The 15059-nt window shown below is 37.1% G+C and overlaps 1 pseudogene; it reads right to left on the bottom strand.

The window, feature by feature from the left end:
- Window positions 1-1701: 1701 nt before the first annotated feature.
- LOC110881637 lies at window positions 1702-11829 on the bottom strand (annotated as a pseudogene).
- Between the last annotated feature and the right edge of the window lie 3230 nt (window positions 11830-15059).

A 15059-nucleotide genomic window follows, 5' to 3' on the forward strand; every position in this document is an offset into this window, starting at 1 on the left:
CTGTTAAATTATTATTACTATTATCTATAGGTGTGATACGAATATATGGTAAGAGATATCTTAGGAGGCCAATATGGAGCGACATTCAACAAATATACGAGGTGCATGAACAAGTCCACGGTCTTCCCAGTATGCTTGGTAGCATCGATTGCATGCATTGGTCATGGGGAAATTGTCCAAAGGCTTGGCGAGGTCAGCCGTGGCATCATATGATCTTTGGATTTGGCATGCTTTCTTTGGTACAGCTGGATCCAACAACGACATCAAAGTTTTCATTCATCACCGATTTTCAATGATATTGTTGATGGAGTTGCACCTGGGCAAGTCTTCTATGTTAATGATCAAGAGTACAAGAATGGATACTATTTGTCCGATGGTATATATCCACAGTGGGGCACTATTGTCAACGCGTTTTCACACCCACACGACGACAAAAGAAAACTTTTCACAAAAAACAAGAGTTCGCAAGAAAAGACATCGAACGTGCATTTGGGGTGGGTTCTGAAGAAGCGTTGGGCGATCATTTTCAATCCGGCACGTATGTGGGCAAAAGAAAAAAAATAAGAGATGTTATGTACACGTGCTTGATTCTACATAATATGATTTTTGGAGGATGAAGGTAAGACGATATGCCAAAGCTATGAAGGTGATGTTCCACGACCTCCTTTTACGATAAGCAATGAGCAGAGGCTTCGAAATCGCGCGGAAATTCGTTCCGATGACCTTTATAACGCCCTTCGTGCGGATTTGGTTGAGCATGTTTGGCGTTATCATTCTCAACAGTTGGGCTCGGACTCAGAAGAGGAGTCGGCTTAGTTATATTTATTTTATTTGTATTTTTGATGTTCTTTGTTTTAAAAATATGTTTTTTTTTCCTTTTTTTTGTTTTAGTTGTATTTTTTTTATTTAAAATTTAATGGAATTTTTAACTTTTTAAATTATAAGTGTATTTAGTGATATTAAATTATAATAATAATTAAACAATGATTACTTAATCCTTAACCAAGCCCCTACCATCACACCTCTTTTGGGCAATTCTGAGTGAGAAAAAAAGTGTGCATACGTGTCACCTACGTGGCAGCACTTTTTTCTCATCCAAGCCCCCAACCAAGCCCCATAACACATAGCCTTATTGTAACGTGTGATTCTCCTCTTCAACTTTACATTTTATTTTAAAATATTTTTTAATCCACATCCTTACTAATATAATACATTCAATTTAAATATGTTAATAACCATATTAGGATGCACTATTAATTAATACTGTTAGATAAATACAAGGTATTTTATTAAATATTATCGTAAAATAAAACATAAAATAATTGGATCTTTTTATTAAACAATCCTTATTTTAATACTAATCGGAAAAAAACATAATAATTAGATTATACTATTATTTTTAACTATGTGATCAGGATTGTATAGAAGTATGATTTACATTTTTATTGATATTTTACGTGTGTAATACACGAGTTTGTAACACTTATATATTAAAATGTTATTCAATCTAAGATTTTTATATTTAATCCGTGTGATACACGTGTTTATAAGCTAGTGGATTATAAAATAATAAATGAAACAAAATATATTGTTATATGTTTGTATGAATACAACATTGTAAAAAGCCAAAAGGTTAATGAACAATATTATACAAACTATAACAAGGTAGAGACAGTACATACAACTTTCTAAGGATAAATCATGATAAACTCTTTTCTCTCTCAACACCAAGAAGACAACACAGATTGAGATATATACCACTAACAATTTGTGGGGAAAGTACAGTTGTATTTCTCATAAAATCGACAAAATATTAAGCACTCTAAAGTTTAACGTGGTTTGCTTTCTTGAAAGCTCATCTTAGCACTACCTGAGTAGGATTCCCATTCATTGGAGCTATATGGGATTAGTGGGACTTCATAAAGGTCAGATTGCTCAATTTCTAGAATTAAGCTTCTAGATTCATCATGTGTTTCTTGTTGACTCCAAGGATGAGTTTTGAACTTCTTTCATAGTAGGTCTGTCTTTGCCATGTAAGTTAAGACACCTCTTTACTAGATCACCTGATAATTGCAACTGCTCAAGAGTTCCTTCCCGTAAAAGTCGTGGTTCAACAATTTCAAATAATTGGTTTTCTTTCACGGCCTTGACAAAATATGTTGCTAAATTTTTATCTTCATTTGTTCTATCTGCACAAAGAGGTTTTTGCCCGATTATAAGTTCTGCAAGAACCACCCCAAAGCTATACACATCACTCTTGTCAGTTAGTTGGCTTGTGTAGATGTACTCCGGATCAAGGTACCCTAGGGTGCCTTGAACAAGAGTAGTGACTTCATCATGATCTAATGGGACTAACCTTGAAGCACCAAAATCTGAAATTTTTGTGGTGAAGTTATGATCTAGTAATATATTGGTAGACTTGACGTCTCTGTGTATGATAGGTGTAGTGGCCTGTGAATGAAGGTATCCGAGGGCCCCTGCAGCTTCAATAGCAATTCTTAGCCGGTTCTCCCAAGATAACCAACTCCTTCCACTCGATCTATCATGAATGTGATAGAAAAGTGTGTTATTGGAGATAAATTCGTAAACTAGTACTAGGACCTCCTCCTCCAAACAACAACCTAAAAGCTTTACCACATTTCGATGTATAACTTGTGTAAGGATCAAGACTTCGTTAATGAATTGTTCTGATTGCGTCCTGTGTAAGATTAAATATATTATGTATTAATATTTAATCTATAGCCATCATAATCATTTACATTATAGAGATCAAAATATATTAGAACCTATTAAATAATTAGTTGGTAATTGTTGATGGACTATATTACCCTTATTAACTAATTAGGTTTCCTCCTGGGTGCTTATATAAGGAGAATTATGTGGAGGTTTAAGTGTTACTCAGTTACACAATTACACACACCCCATTAGCCATAACACATCACGAACGACCTCCTCTCCTAGCCGATATTCCTTTTCGGTTTTCTAAGTCCCCATCATTAGTCAGCACCCTAAGGAGGAACCAGATCACGATGACAAGCATGTCGAACTCCATTACTGGATTCTCCAACGCACTGTCTGCCATAACAGGTATGTTTTACAGTTTTCCTTCACGTGTAAACAGAACTGAACCAACATGTGGTATCAGAGCATATGTTGATTAGTCAGTTCTGTTTTCGTATCCATAATTCTGGGATTGAAACTTGGAAAACGGATTTTTTATAACTTCAAAACCGTCACAGCCGGTTTCGAGCCATGAAGATCGACTCGAGATCATTGTTTTCGGAAAAAGATTAATCATATGTTCATTCGAAATTAACTGGATTATGTTTTAACCGAAGTCTGTTTAGAAAAATTATTAAAATTCAGGTTTCGGGTTCCAGAATTTTATGTTTTATTTTTTTTAGGGTTCATCATGTTCTTAGGAAAATTCGAAAATTCTATTATGTTTTGGAATATGATTCGGATTATTAAGTGTTTTTCCTGTTTTGATATGTTTTGTCCTCTAAAGATTTTAGAAAACTGTTAAAAGATAAACAGATTACAATTTCGAAATATGTTGATAAAATTAGATCATCTTAAAACAGGAAATAATATCTCATAATCCCTTAGATTTCGAATTTTCAGTTATGTTATCACAATTAACAGCTGTTTACAGGAAGCTTCGAGATCATCAGATTACGACTCGAGACCATAGATCATCTTAAAACAGGAAATAATATCTCATAATCCCTTAGATTTTGAATTTTCAGTTATGTTATCACAATTAACAGCTGTTGACAGGAAGCTTCGAGATCATCAGATTACGACTCGAGACCATAGGGTCTCGACTCGAGACCATAGGGTCTCGACTCGAGACCATAGGGTCTCGACTCGAAATCATCAGGTCCTTAAAACCTTCACAACTCAAGACCAACAGATCTCGACTCGAGACCATAAGGTCTCGACTCAAAATCATAAGGGCTCAAAGGTCTACAACTCGAGACCATAACGTCATAACTCGAGACAAAGGTTGCGACTCGAGACCATAACGTCGTAACTCGAGACAAAGGTTGCGACTCGAGACCATAACGTCACAACTCGAGACCATAAAGGTTGCGACTCGAGACCGTGGTTGCGACTCGAGACCTCATCATGACTCGAGATCTCATAACTCAGTCGAGACCTGACTCGAGATCTCATATTAGTTCGATCCGCGCTAACGGGTAGTTTGCTATTAAATAATTGGTTTTGTAGTTATTTAGTTAATTAATCAGAATCAGATAATGTTTTTGCAAAACCAAAATAACTTAACTTGAATGAGCTTCTGATGAATCATTTCTGGCCAAAGCTGACTTGATACATCTACTTATCATTCAAGTATTACGAAAGCTATGTTAAGTGTGCATCATAAGCATGAATGTTTTAATATCTGGCCAAAGCTGATTTAATTCTTTCATAGATGGCATACTTAACAAGTGCATAACTAAAGTGATTGTTTCAATTTTCTGGCCAAACCTGATTTGTTACAACCACTTTGCACGTATGCTTAAATGATTACACTTCTAGCCAAAGCTGTTTTGTCTTCGTTTAAGTAGAATTTTTTAACTAAGTCTATTATTTTGATGTTAGTAATAGACAATATCACAGCTTCATAACGTAAAATGGTCATTATTTATGCCTGCCTTAGTTTAGCGTGCCCTTAGATCACATTAGGACTTCTTCCTTAGTATCATAACTTGCTCATCTTATTTCCACTATCAGCACCAAATCAGGGGATTCCATCTTTGACTGGATATAACTTTGCTGCATGGAAGGATGCTCTCATGCTTACGCTTGGGCTGCTGGATTTTGATTACGCTCTTAGGGAGAATAAGCCAGCGGACCTTACCACTCAGAGTACTGCTGCTGAGCAGATACTTCATGAAAAGTGGACTAGGTGTAACCGCATGTGTCTCATGTTTATGAAGCAGTCCATAAGCAATGCTATCAGGGGAGCTATTCCTGATTCTGAAGATGCTAAAGCCTACTTGGCTTCTGTGGAGGCGCAGTTCAAGGGGACGTCTAAAGCACACGCTAGTACCCATATTCTTAAGCTGGTGACAACTAAGTATGATGGGAGGAGCGGCATTCGCGAGCACATCATGATGATGAATGACATGGCCAATAAGCTGAAGGGGCTGGAAATGGAAATCAGTGATGGTGTCCTTGTTCATTTCATCATTACTTCGCTTCCTTCGTCCTTTGAAGCATTCAAGATCAATTACAACACTCAAAAGGACAAATGGACAATGAGTGAACTGGTCGCTATGTGCGTACAGGAGGAAGAGCGTATGAGGATGGATCGCCATACTGATGTTGCAAACTTCACTACCTCCAATTCTAAGAAAAGGAAGAACAATTATCAGAGGAAGGATGCTTCAAAAGTCCAAAGGCCTAATCCTAATTCTAATACAAGTGCACCTTCCAGCTCTAAGAACTCCTTGGGCAGTATCTGCTGCAAGTTCTGTAAAAAGACAGGACACATGCAGAAGGAATGCCCTGACTTTAAGGAGTGGCTGGCTAAGAAAGGTAACGATTATTTTATGATACTTGAGTCCTATAATTTAAGTGTTCCTGCTAATTCTTGGTGGTTTGATTCTGGTTCTATGGTTCATGTTACCAATTCTACTCAGGGATTCCTTTCAATCCGGAAGCTGGAAAGAAACCAAAGAACGCTTAAGGTTGGGGATGATCGAGAATTAGAAGTGAAGGCCATTGGAACATTACAATTAGTTATGAAAAACTGGTTTATGTATTAAACTTTATGATACCTTATATGTTCCTGAGGTAACTCGGAACCTTGTATCAGGACCAAAGTTAGACATGGACGGTTTTATTGTTTCCCATGGTCATCGCAAACTCTCTATCCTCTATGATTCTGTTCTTTATGGTACTGGTATTCTGGATGGTGGTCTCTATAGATTAGAACTAGAAGATAACTTTTCCAAATCTTTGTTGTCATATAACATTAATGAATCACTCACAAAGATGGAAGAGAAATGAGACTTAGAGACTTCATCCATGTTGTGGCATCAGCGTTTAGGCCACATTTCAAAAGAACGATTAAATCGTCTCGTAAAGGATGAAGTCTTACCTCCTCTCGATTTCTCTGATTTTGGAACATGTGTCAAATGTCTTAAAGGTAAAATGACATTAGCGAATAAGAAAGGTGACACTAGGAGTTCTAATTTATTAGAACTCATTCACACTGACATTAGTGGTCCCTACCAAATCGCTGGCATAACAGGACATACTTCATTTATCACTTTCATTCATTGATGATTATTCTCGTTACATGTACTTGTATCTTATTAAGGAGAAATCTGAATCTCTTACAACTTTTAAAGATTATAAGGCTGAAGTTGAAAAGTCATTAGATCGTCAGATTAAAGTTGTGAGATCAGATAGAGGCGGTGAATATTATGGAAGACATATTGATGTGGGTCAAGCTCCTGGTCCATTTTATGAGTTTTGTAAGGGCCAATACACCATGCCTGGTACACCTCAGCAGAACGGTGTCGCTGAAAGAAGAAACCGTACCCTTATGAACATGGTGCGCAGTATGTTAGCCAACACTAATTTACCATTATTCCTCTGGACTGAAGCGTTAAAACCAGCTGTTCATATACTCAATAGAGTTCCTTCTAAGTCTGTCCCTAAAACTCCTTATGAACTTTGGACAGGAAGGAAACCGAGTCTTAAATATATGAAAGTATGGGGCTGCCTTGCTGAAGCAAAACTTTACAATCATTTCCTAAGGAAACTTGACCCTAAAACAGTTACCTGTTTCTTTATCGGGTATCCTGAGAACTCAAAGGGTTATCGTTTCTATTGTCCTTCCCATGTCACCCGTATTGTTGAAACCAAGCGTGCCGTGATCCTGGAGGATTTCAAGGTCAGTGGGAGCAGTACCAACCCTTACGAAGAATTGCAAGAAGTATAAGACGCGGGGGGGGGGGGGGGGGGAGGGGAGAGACTCGTCGCTTACCATTACTCCGATTACTCCTCTTGTACCCAATGCAACTACTGCACCTGAAGCTACTGCACCAACTCCAAATTCACCTCTACAATCAGAACCCATTATACCTCATGACGAAGGCACATCAAAAGCTCATAACCAAGACAACGCTGTACCCGATAATCCACTCAGGAGGTCATCTAGGCAAAGAAGGCCTACTAATTGGGATGATTATGTTACCTACCTGACTGAAATGGATCCCGGAAAGCTCAATGATCCTATCTCTTACAATGAAGCCATTAGCAGTGATCAGTCTTCTGAATGGAATAAAGCGATGATTGATGAGCTTGAATCCATGAAGAAAAATGACTTTTGGGATTTGGTAGAATTACCCAACGGAGTCAAACCCGTAGGATGCAAATGGGTGTTCAAAACAAAACTGGATCCGAATGGGAACGTTGAACGCTACAAAGCGAGATTGGTTGCAAAGGGCTACACTCAGAAAGAGGGAATTGATTATCAAGAGACGTTTTCACCTGTCTCTCGTAAAGATTCATTAAGGATTGTCATGGCCCTAGTAGCTCATTTTGATTTGGAGTTACATCAGATGGACGTTAAAACCGCTTTCTTTAACGGAGATTTGGACGAAGATGTTTAAATGAAACAACCTGAAGGCTTTAAACCTGGAGGTCAGGAGCATCTAGTCTGTAAGTTGAAGAAATCCATTTACGGGTTAAAACAAGCATCACGTCAGTGGTACCTCAAGTTTGATGAAGTCATGAAGAGGCAAGGTTTTATGAAGCATCAAGTGGATCAATGCACCTACCTCAAGATGAGTGGGAGTAACTTTACTATACTTGTCCTTTACGTAGATGATATTCTATTGGCAAGTAATAGTTTAGACTTGTTGCATGAGTCGAAGCGGTTACTTTCGCATAACTTCGACATGAAGGATCTCAGAGATGCTTCTTACGTCATTGGCATCGAAATTCACCGAGATAGAAACAAAGGGATTTTAGGATTCTCCCAGAGGGCTTACATAGATCGTGTCCTTACACGATATAACATGCAACAGTGCAAACCCTCCGTCGCTCCAGTAGTTAAAGGAGATGTTTTCGGTTCATTCCAGTGTCCGACAACAGAGGTTGAGAAGGAGCAAATGAGCCAGATACCTTACGCGTCAGTAGTCGGGAGCTTGATGTATGCTCAAGTCTGTACTCGTCCAGATATTGCTTATATTGCTGGAATGCTAGGCCGTTATCAGACTAATCCTGGCCTAGATCACTGGAAAGCAGCTAAGAAGGTACTTCGATATCTGCAAGGGACGAAAGACTATAAACTGACTTATAGAAGAAGTGATCATTTAGAAGTGGTGGGCTATTCTGATTCTGACTTTGCCAAGTGCAAAGATGACAAGAAATCCACTTCGGGCTATATCTTTATGTTAGCAGGCGGCCCTATCTCTTGGAAGAGTCATAAACAACAGTTGACCTCAACTTCCACAATGATGGCAGAGTACATTGCTGTTTATAACGCAACCTGTCATGGAACGTTGCTTAGAAATCTGGTCACTGGACTCAAAATCGTTAATTCCATCTCTAGACCATTGAAGCTTTACTGTGATAATTCAGCTGCCGTTAGTTTCTCGAACAGTAACAGTTCGACTAGAGCTGGTTTATAACTCGATACGAAATATCTATTTGTACGTGAACGAGTTGAGGAAAATAATCTTTGTATCGAGTATATTAGTACTAAGGATATGCTTGTGGATCCGATGACTAAATGTCTCCCTCCTAAGGTTTATGAAGAACATGTTCAGAATATGGGATTTAGTAAAGACCTTATTTGAGCATATTGTACTAGCTTATGTTTATGATTAATGAAATTTCCTCAGTTTGATTTTGTATGTCTATTAGAATATGTTCAACCGGTATAATGGCATATAGACAAATAAAGTTACAAGTCAAACAAAGGGCTTACGCGTATTTTGATCATGACGATTAGGTTTTAAATTAAGGCTATAGTATGATTAATGGGGGTCCTGAGTCGCATAATGATTCAACGGCTGTATTTCTCTGCTATAGTACTTGTTTAAGGCTAAAATGAGTGTTAACTCCTGATCAGGCTTATCTAATACTCATAGTAAATGATTACTCGGCTAAGTGGGAGAATGTAAGATTAAATATATTAGGTATTAATATTTAATCTATAGCCATCATAATCATTTACATTATAGAGATCAAAATATATTAGAACCTATTAAATAATTAGTTGGTAATTGTTGATGGACCATATTACTCTTATTAACTAATTAGGTTTCCTCCTGGGTGCTTATATAAGGAGAATTATGTGGAGGTTTAAGTATTACTCAGTTACACAATTACACACACCCCATTAGCCATAACATCATCACGAACGACCTCCTCTCCTAGCCGATATCCCTTTTAGGTTTTCTAAGTCCCCATCATTAGTCAGTACCCTAAGGAGGAACCAGATCACGATGACAAGCATGTCGAACTCCATTACTGGATTCTCCAACGCACTGTCTGCCATAACAGGTATATTTTACAGTTTTCCTTCATGTGTAAACAGAACTGAACCAACATCCTGTCCACTAGTTTAGACTTCTTTATTGCAACAACACGTTTATCAGGCAAAATGCCTTTATACACTACACCAAAACCACCCCGACCAACCATTCGCTCCTCAGAATAGTTGTCGGTGGCTTTTCGAAGTTGTTCACTACTAAACATAATCATTGCATCGCTAGTCCCAGGAGCATTGAGTTTTTGTTTCAAAAACACACCCCCATTTTGCTCAAAGAATTTTTCTCGTAGCTTGATTAGTTTCCTCTTCCTTATGCCAAAGAAAATTCCAGTGACCCCCAATAATGTTGCCAGGAAACCAAACACTAGAGCTACATATGAAATAAAAGAAAAAATCATCTCATCACTAGCTATTATCTTAAAACAAAATGCAAAAAAATCAGGTTTGGGAAAGATAAACAAAGGCAAGACATGTAAAAATCTTTCCATTTAGATATTGCTAGGCGTAAGTCACGTCACACACACATACATATATAGGTACAACACTAACTATATTGGACCATTTACTAAGTAATTAAGTTTCAACATGGCCGATGGCCGATGTTACTAATAAAGAACCACGCACCTAATGTGAATACCATGACTGGAAATTTTGAACCATTAGAGATTGGTCGACAACCATCAGGTGTTTTTGCATCACCGGTGTATCCTGGCCAACATGTACAGTTGTAGCTCCCTGTTGTATTAATGCAACGCCCAAAACAACGGAGGTTGCTTTTATCATCACACTCGTTGATGTCTAGGAAAGATAAATGTTCAAAAATTAAAACAAAGTTTTTTACAAGTCATCTAAATAGAATAATGCATGTGTGCAGTGGCGGATCTAAGAACCTTTTTCACTGGATTCCTTTTGATAGATTCTCACTATTTTTTTTCAAATCATAAGAGGTTCTCATTATTTTTTCCCATGTTTTCTAAACCGAATGGGTTCCTAGGAACCCACAAAAGTGGCCTAGATCCACCCCAGCATGTGTGCATTATATATAGCAAACGAATATACTATGCTCATTGTAGGTAGACTAACTAATGTATCTCATTTGCAAAATAATAAAATATTTAGTGATAACAACTAATTAACAAGAGGTATAGTTGTATAAAGATGCTGACAAATATATGTAGGTGTAACCTAGATGTTGACAAATATATATGTGTTTTAATTTAATTACTTTTAGTTTATAACTAATATCAACATCTATGGGCATAAATATATAAACACAAGATGTGTCTAAACCAACCCTTTGTACTCTACACCCCCCCCCCCCCACCCCCCCATGTAAGAGGAAAAGTATTTTTTAGTGTTGTGCCCTCTCTTATGTTTTGTGAGAGAGGGGCACGTTTAGTCTCACCCATAAACACCAGTTCCAAACAATGTCACCCCGGAACTTGAAATTACATACCTTGGCAGCCAGGATCAAGATAAGGATTTCCTACGTAGCCACTATTGCAGCTGCAGCGATACCCACCAATATCTGTATCGCTGCACGAGCTGTTTCCCTTGCACTCATTAGCCTCTCTGCAACTCCGGTTGCTTTCAATAACCCATTCCAGCACTGTGGGCACCATGGATTTAACCCTCGAATAAAACTCGGAAGCATTAGTTAAATCCTGTACACCACGAAACTGAAAACTATCTTCCTCACCCAGAAACGCAAAGCCACAAGGATTGAAGGACACAACACCTGTATGGTTACTTAGGGTGGTAAGCGTAACATTATAAGTTTTGAGACCCTTTGGTATAGAAGTCTGACAACAACCAATGCCCGAGCAGTACCCGCCAGGCACGTCATTCGATCTTCTACATAATCCCAAACAACCACTAGAGAAGTCACCTCCATTTGACCCTGTAATCAAAGCAAAATCATCGCACCCGATGACTGTGAACTTGTTCCTTTGGGAAAAGGCGAAAGGTAACGACCCTAAGTTAATCCATGCGTAGTTATCAACTGTCACACCCCAGACTGATCGTAACATCTTTGAGCAACAAAATTGGTGACCCACAACTCAGAATATGAACTCTTGTGTATTTCAATGTTTCCTGATCCTATGAATAGCTTCGATGGGTCGTAAGTCGTGTTGCACGTTAGGTCAAGGGACTTGTCTATGGAGCAACCGGAGCCTACACCGATACCAAATGGGTAGGCTACAGTCAAATTCCCGCATCGTGTTTGGCAGCCTGGCTTTGCTATGTTCCCGGTACTGGCACTTGCCAGTTGTAACATAGGATACGTGAGAATAAGTGTCATGAAAAGAAGAAGCATGTTGCTATTCTCTTGTTGTTATGTGATCAAAGTATCAAACACCTTCCTTCTATGCTGAGCAAATTTAATTTGTCTTGGTTTATTGGAGAAATTTGTGTATGGTTAAGTTTAAAAATAGTACATAACTGTCTTTGAAAAGTAAACGATTCCTCTATTTTTTTTTTTCTAGATTGTTAATTGTAACTTGGTACTACTCTGACTTTTTATTCCTATTATAAAACACGTAATTTTAATTGTAACTTGGTACTACTCTTTTAATTTAAATATTTTAAAATATTATGAATTGCCATATATCTTTTGTGATAATGCAAGACATTTTCCAAAATTTTAAAATATTATGAATTGCCATATATCTTTTGTGATAATGCAAGACTTTTTCCAAATGCAGAATTCTTTATAGAATCAATAGCAATACCGAGTGATACTGACTCATTAAACTTTACTTAGGGTTGTGATTTCCAGAACCTAAACAGCAAGTTCCAGATCCAAGAGGTCCTTTCCGACTTGTTCTACACTACTTCTCACCAAGAAACAAACACACTTTCAAAACCCCAGATTCAAAAGCCCCAAATTATCTAAGATGAAACCCTAGAACAAGAACACAAACCCTAGAGTACCATATGCTCTGGTACCATGTAAAAAATATGGTATATGTAACACCCCATCCAGATCAGGGTTGACGTGTCACAAGAGATAACTAATGACTTAATTAAAACATAAATTTCATAGTTTAGAAACATAAATCCCCAAAACGACAGAATGGTCTCAACGGGAAAACAAAAATCCCCAAAACGACACAATGGTCTAAATTAATTAAATATAAATTTTATTAACTCCTTGTTTCCAACTCTAGCTTTTTATTATCACTATTAACACAATCTCCGATCCTGAGTACCTGTTTAAGACATAAAAAAAGACAAAAAGAAATGAGCCAAAATTTTCCTAGTAACGGAGAAACAATAGCAATAACACTTCAATGATAGAAGCAATACAATAAACACTTAAAGGACAGAAACAATACAATACGTTGAATGATCACCGATAAATACCATGAAAGTATATAAAAAATACTCATGTGAGCCAATAAAAATACACACTAACACTTTGTACATTAGCTGCAGTTCTAATTCACCAATATGTAGAGGGTATGTGGGCACTCACGCTTATCCCACTGCCACTAACACTTACACTTACACTCCTAGGATCGATCCATACGCCTCTCAATAAATAATAAGTGCTAACACAAAACAATATAGAAATGCAGTGGGCCTTTCGCGCTGCCACGGATGGTGCACATCAACTGTGCCGATGATGACGCTCCATAGGTGGATATGCTCGGGTATTGAGGTCAATAAACAGTTTACTCAAGTCAAGGCAATTACAATAACGATACAATAAGACTATATCACATCTGGCCTATGATCAATAATAATTAATACAAGCTCACGGGAACATGCGACAATGAGTATGAAAATGTAACCTATCGCATGTTTATTAAAAGCAATAATTCAATACGACATGTGTAACAATAAATAATAGAATGGTGATGCAACGATTTTAAATAAACGATTTTCAATAACTATGATATTATGAAACGAATAGACATATTACGCTACGAGTGACGGACTGAATATTCGTACAATACGAGGAATAGAAAACAATATTATGCTAAAGGCAAGAGACCTTAGAATCGGTGCCTTATATAGCAAATAACAATAACCATAGATTCCAACTAGTGTGACCCTAGCGTCTCTCTTGAATAATATAGTACCTCAAATATATCGGCTCGGGTTAATGTTGTTTTGAAACCGTTATGGTTAGTTTATACTTATAATTATATATTTAACATTATAGATTTTATTAATGTTGAAATGAAATTATTTGGAATGATATTTTTTTCGTAACTATTAATATCAAGTTTCACAGAGAAAGAAAACCAAACACGTTCTTTATGAGGACCATATATATGAATTTATTAGATTTATTGGGCAACACTAAAAAAGTGGAGAACAGTGGAGAATTGACTCAAACGAACTCTGATTGGACTTATTCCAGCGGCGTTGGAACCGGCTTGTCGAACCCTAACTAGAATCTCTTAACCCTAAACCCTAAATCATAACCCCTAAACCCTAAATATATTAGGGTTTGGCTTTAGGGTTTAGCTTTAGGTTTAGCTCTAGGGTTTAACTTTAGGGTTTAGCTTTAGGGTTTAGCTTAAGGTTTAGCCTTTAGGGTTTAGCTTTTAAGGTTTATAGTTTAGATTTTATGGTTTAGCTTAGGTTTTAGCCTTATTTTAGCTTTAGGGTTTAGAGTTTAGGAGTTATGATTTAGGGTTTAGGGTTAAGATATCTTAGTTAGGTTCGACGAGCCGGTTCCAACGCAGATGAGTCCAATCGGAGTTCGTTTGAGTCGGTTCCCCGCCGTTCCCCACTTTTTTAGTGTTTCCCAATGAACCTTCCCCTACTAATATATATATATATATATATATATATATATATATATATATATATATATATATATATATATATATATATATATATATATATAGGTAAAGAGTATGGTACAAATATGGTTATCCTACATTATATACGATATATTGTGAGCCGTACACGTGTCCTGATTCATTTCGGTTTAAGAAGGTTAAATCAGACAATTAACCTAATCATCAGAGGGCAAATTCGTCTCTTCATTCATTCAGCGAGAAGTTCGTTACACTGATATCCCGGTAATTATTATTCAAATCAGTTTCAAATTTTCCATATTTCACAATTTGCAGTTTTCGTTCGTACGTGATAGGGTTTCATTCAATTTGTCTATTTCGATGGATCCACAGAGTAGCACTGGACGAACAGAAGTTGATATTGAAGAAAATCGACCGATCGGTGATCATGCTCAATTATCTGCTTATCAGAGAGTTTCGATTGAGGATGTTTTAAATCCGCTACCTGCAAATCCAATTCCAATTCCAATTTCAAGTTCAAGTGATGCAAACGAGTTTTCTATTGGTAATTATGTTAATTCAGATATCTAAATTGTTCGTATAATTGTTTTTTGTTTAATCGTAGCATTGTTGTAGCTGTTTTTGTAGTTTGAATGTTTGATTACACTTTTGTATTTTTTGAGAAGCAACATGTATAACTTCGCATGTTATTACTCTTTACAATTCGCATTTGACTTTTTTTTTTGCAGTTTCGCATGTTACTATGTAATAAATCGCAT

Source organism: Helianthus annuus, chromosome 10, assembly GCF_002127325.2.
Source record: "Helianthus annuus cultivar XRQ/B chromosome 10, HanXRQr2.0-SUNRISE, whole genome shotgun sequence".
NCBI lineage: Eukaryota > Viridiplantae > Streptophyta > Magnoliopsida > Asterales > Asteraceae > Helianthus > Helianthus annuus.